Source organism: Tupaia chinensis, unplaced genomic scaffold, assembly GCF_000334495.1.
Source record: "Tupaia chinensis unplaced genomic scaffold, TupChi_1.0 Scaffold142780_1, whole genome shotgun sequence".
NCBI lineage: Eukaryota > Metazoa > Chordata > Mammalia > Scandentia > Tupaiidae > Tupaia > Tupaia belangeri.
Window position 1 is genome coordinate 150,679 of NW_006202626.1, and position 6,020 is coordinate 156,698.

Below are 6,020 nucleotides of genomic sequence, written 5' to 3' on the forward strand. Positions count from 1 at the left end.
AAGTTCGTGGAAAAATGGAATTAAAGTGGAATCTATTTATTTATTTATTTATTTATTTATTTATTTATTTATTTAGGAGAGTTTTTTGCTATAGGGCGTGTGCGCTCTCCAGAGAGAAAGAAATATAGAAAGTGAGAAATACCCCCCAGGGCAGATGGTCGCTCCTCTTGGAATCTTGGGCATGCACTCACACACGCCCGGTGTGAGTTTAAGCCACCGGATCTGGGACTTGAACCGTGGTCGGCCACATGGGAGTTCAGCAACATAGTCATTACGCTAACTGCTGGTCCCTAAAGTAGAATTTATTTTAGTGCAAAACAAATTTATAAATCTATCAACAATTTTTAATAATACACAAATCTCTATAAACATTTTGAAGACCCCTCATATTACTTAGTAACATTACACTTAATATTATTTTTAAAGACTTTCTGTTATGTAAGAAAGTGTTTCTTTATACTTTAATCAGAGATCACTACATGGACCATAAAAATCCCTTTGAAATATGACTAGCTTTTGTATATTTAAGGTTATTATTCATTTTAAACTTTTGTGATTTTTAGAATCCCCAAAATTCCTCTGTTGATTGCAATAAAAGTTTTACTAGAGTAACAATTTCTACTTGATTTTTTTTTCCTTGTGGTAATGTCATTTTGTGACAACTCTCCTTGTGTTGGGATGAACCTATGCAAAGGATCAGTGATTTCTCAATCCATGTTTTTTATCAAATAGACATAGTTTTTAAATATTAAAAACATCCATCACTATAAAAATATGCACTTAAATCATTGTGTTAAAACATGAGCATCAGGACCAGCAGTTAATGTAATGGCTATGTCTTCGGACTCCCATGTAGTCGACTACGGTTCATGTCCCAGACCCGGTGGCTTAAAACTCACGCAGGGCGCGTGTGCATGTGTGCCCAAGATCTCAAGAGGAGTGGAGGAGAAATCACCCCTGGGGGGTGATTTCTCACTTTCTGTCTCTCTGTCTGTCTCTGTCTGTCTGGTGAGCACACGTGTCCTATAGCAAAAACCTCTCAAAAAAAAAAAAAAACATGAATTCATGATATGTTTTAAGATTCTGCTAAGAGTCCTGGCCTGTAGCTCAGTAGATAAAGGAGCAGGATCCCTCACAGCCCAGTACAGTGACTTTAAAGACACCCCAGACACATGTGCATGTGCACCCAAAATCCTGATGGGATGGAGAAATGGAGGAAAATGGATTACAGTGTGACCACACCCAAATGGAAGTAGCACCTTCTCTCTCTCTCTATCTCTCTCTGGCAAGCACACATGCTCTCTGGCATAATAAAACAAAATTTTGCAGAAGATAAAGCCTAAATTTTATTGAAGCGCTGCTATTTTAACTGACTTAATAGATTATTTTTAGATGCTGAAAAATAAAAGTTTTGAAAAAAAGTTGGAATACTTAAATTCTAAAATTTCATTTCAGAAATACTTTATACTTTATGTACAATAAAATCTCATATATTAGAATGCCATATTTTCATCATCATATCATCACAGTTAGTTGTCCACATCATTCTGCATCTGGAGTGGGCAAGTGTATTGTATTTCCTCGAAACAGTACTTAAGGGGGCAGCGGGTGACGTGCTGTTTGAGGCACTGGACTACCACATGACCAACCATGGTTCAAGTCCCGGATAGGGTGGCTTGCTTTACTTTCTCCCTTCTCTCTCTCTCTCTCTCCTTCTGTCTCTCCCTGACCAGATTATATAGTAATAATAATTTTTTTTAAAAAAAAGCAGTAGTTAGATAAGGTTTACTAAAATGAAAAAGACTCACAAATTCCTTCCAGTTTCAAGAGATTTAACAAATAAATGTTCAAAGATCTACTTTTAAATGATAACATTTTAAAAGCTAGCATGTATATGCAAATGTGATAAAACAAAAATTATTTTGCAAGCAAACTATCAGAGGTATCTCTCTGGGCTTCTAAGTGCTCATATGCTAACTGCACCTGCAATTGACCACTAGTATTTTTTAAAATACAGGCAATGGCCAATCTGGAGACAATTAGGCAACTGGGTAAATGAAAGAGAAAATGCCCTCTGAAAATCTGTATTGTAATTTTTCACTAATTGAGTTGAATATCCTCTTCTAAGAATGGGAAAAATAAACTGCTTAAAATCTCTCAATTTAAATATGAGTGTCATTTCATTACATTCCAGCAAAAACAATTTCTGAAACGTTCTTAGCTCACAAAGTCAAATTCTCAATATGTCAATGGCAGCATGGATTATGATATTTGAAAAGTCATATTGGTCCAGGAAGATGGTGGGAAGTTGAACCATGGGTGGTGTGATATAACTGGGTAATAGGGATTCAGAGGAACACTAGAAAATGACCTGTGTTTTGATTTTCCGAAGTGTTACTTTGGAACAGATATGTTTTCCCCAGACAGAGCATTATTGTCACAGGAAGGGGACCATTACTATCACAGGAAGGGGCATTCAGAGACCTAGTGCGTAGCAGCAGTCTCTTTCCAAACTTTAGCTCCCATATTGGCACACAAGTGAGCCATTTGTGACCTAATTTATTGAATTAATATTTATGTTCTAAAGCACCAAAAGTCCTGTGGGGCACACTTATCTGGAAGAAAACAAGGCTCCTACTCAAGACACTGGTTTTAAGAACTGCCAGGGCTCTTGGATTTACTCCAGAAGGGGCAGCACCAAGGAGGCGAAGGCCAAAGGATGAAGCAAAACAGGATCGCTGCTGCTAGGTGTTAAAGGAAGCAGCTGGGTTTTGCTGTGGTTCTCCATGGTCCTTCTTCCTGAGAATTGTTGCAGGGATCTGGCACAAAAGAGGGCTACATTAGGACTGCAGATGGCTTAGAAACTTCTTACTTTCTGATTCTTGTGCAGTGGTGTTGCAGGGCCACTGTGGTGCTGAAAATTTAGGGGTGGCCCCATGGTTGATATAACCTCTGAGCCTGGGTTACTTCATATGAGTAATGCAGGAATAAAATAACAGATGTCATGTGTTGCTGTTGCTGTGAGGATTGAGATAGTACATGTAAAGAGTCAACATTTAGCGAGCTTCAAAAACAACAACAAAAGCAGTGTTTATTGTTAAAGGCCATGTACCTGTGACCTATGTCCTCCTACCCCACTCCCAAGGATGCTGCCAATATCACCTAAACTGTGGGAAGCAAGCACAACACTTATTCTCTTCTATAGGGCTCCCTTCCCAGGTCTGGTTTGGTAAGAGCCACTGTGAGTTGGAATGCACCTGCTGATGCCATGAGAAAAGATGGCGGCTTCTTTGGAATGTCAAAATTTGTTCCCAGCAGACTGCCACTGTGGCATCTACTCAGGCAGCATAAACCTAGCTTCTTCTGTCCATAGCTTGTTAAGGTGGGTTTCTGACAAACACTTGCCTCCTTGGTTAACTACCTACGTCTGCAGTTTCAGAGCCTGGTCTCTCAAACACTTACCAAAAAGGCTAGATGTTCAGGGTCTTGAAAAGGGACAACACAGAGCTCACAGTGGTCAGGAGAGGGAGAAAGGGGGACGCAGGTCTCCTCAGTTTCCTGGGTAGTATCTTTGACAGTGTAATCTTGTCACAAAACGCTTCTCAGGTATACAAGCACAAAGACATAAAAGGGTGCACCCAGCCTGAGTTTGGCAGTGGGGTCTGCAGTGCAAGTTCTCCCAGCTGTCTGCTACTCACCAACATGGAAAATTCTCACGCATAAATAAAATTTTTACAAACCCCTTTGCTTTGTGTGGTGATCAAATTTAGTGGGTAATTGCCTGCCTGATCAACAGTCATTTCCTTCATGGTTAACCAAACATCAGTTCCAGTCAATTGGCCCGTTTTAAATATCACCAAAAGTGAATAGCCCAATTACAACAGGAAACAAGTTTCCTAACATGAAACAAAGACCAGAAACAGATTTATCTGCATTTCAAAATTCATTTAAATGTTTTTATTTAGAACTCCTCTCTCTCTAAACTAACTCTCTCTTTTTTCTTTCTCCCTCTCTTCTTTTGGGGGCTGTGGAAGAACTCTTGGCAAGTCCTGTTTCTGAGTTCTCTTCATGAATTTTCACTAAGTTCATATTTCTGAGCTTAAAAATAGAAATAAAATGAAAGAGCAAGTCATACATGAAAAATAAAATTCCTCTTTAACTTTCCTTTAGGGAAGGGAACATATTTGCCAAGAAAGTCACTGTAGAAAAAGCACAGTCTTCCTTAAAAAAATGTAACTTTAGGGGCCAGCAGGTGGCATGGGGGTTAAGGACGCTGGACTCCCACATGGCAGACCGTGGTTCAAGTCCAGAACCTGGTGGTCTGTTTTCTCACTTAACTTCTCTCTGTTTCTCTCTGTTCACATCAAAATAAATAAATAAATAAATAAGTAAAGTTGAATAAAATAATTTAAAAAAGAATATGTACCTTTAGGAACTAGTAAATGGTGTAATGGCTACATTTCTGGACTCCCATGTAGTCAACCACAGTTCAAATCCCAGACCCAGTGGCTTAAACACATGCCGGGCACGTGTGCGTGAATGCCCAAGATCCCGAGAGGAAAATGGAGGACAAGGGATTTTGGTGTGAAAATATATATATATATATACACAGACACAGACACACACACATATATATGTATATATATGTATATATATGTGTATATGTAAGTTTACCAGAAAACAGTTAAGAAAAACCTTAAATTTAAAAGTGATTGACCGAGTTGGAAACTTAAGAAACTTGGGCATGCATTTATACATCCTTACAACTCTCACCCTCACAACGAAGTGTGCAATTTTGATAAGCAACAGAAACCCCTCCTTGGTAACTGGTTTCCAATGCAGGGTCCTCATGTGGATTACAAGGGCTAAGTGGGTTTTACATTGGATGCCCCTGATTTTTTCGGATCACCCAAAATGCAACAGTGGTAGCTAAATGCTGCATAGCTTGCAGTTCCACACATTCCTGAATGTTGTGACACTCTCTACCGAAACATAAGCATTCAACCCTTCATCCAATTGCACTGATCCAGAATCTATCTTCTCTCCGGGGGTGGGGCAGGGTGTGTCTCTTTGCCTGAGGATAAAATGAGCATTGATTTTTTTCTAAAGTCCCTATGGGTCACCATTGCTAGTAAAGTCTTCTGACTTTAGGGCTTTAGTTATTTTCTTTTTCTTTTTTTTTTTTATTTAAATTTATTTGTTTACGTTTATTCACTGTACATCATTACAGCATGCAAAATGAGATTTTTCCATCCAGAGTACACTGTATATTGTCTCAATCAAGCACATCAACATACATGTTATTGTCAACAAATAATTTTCCATTTCTTGTTTCCTGTATGATTTGTTTCCCCCCATCCTTGATGCCCTATTGTATTGAATTATTAAAGATCTTAATTAATGTAAATGTTTTCATAGCAAACACAGTTGATACATACATTTCCATAAACACAAGTCTAACTTTAGGCATCCTATAAAGTATCACCTAGCTGGGGCTATATATCTTAACTGCGGTCATCGAATTGATTTTTTTTTTCTGAAAGTTTTCTCTTTTTTTTTGTAACTTAATTTACATTATTTCCCTAAGCATCATCACAGCATACAAAATGTGATTTCCCATCTAGAATATACTGCATAGTGATTTAATCATGCATATTATTATCCAAAATTCTCTACCCCTCTTTCTGACCCTCTGTCCTTTCCCACCCTCTTCTCCCACTGTCTCTGATGTCTACAATTGTTTTCTATTCCTTTTCCACCCACATTGTATTGATCACACAATTTCTTAAATAATCTAACTACTTTCAATGGTAAGTTCATATGGTACTATTAAGAAAACCAGTTTTAACTTGAATTATAGAAATGCTAAGGTACTTTTCTTAAAGCCAGGAAACAGGTTAGGATTCTGTTCAAATGGTAGGTGCATGAACCTATCAGTCTCATGTACTTTATCTTCTGTTCTGGTTCCATTTTTCCTATTAAATTCTGGGATATAATATTCAACTCCAGACTTGTCCCTA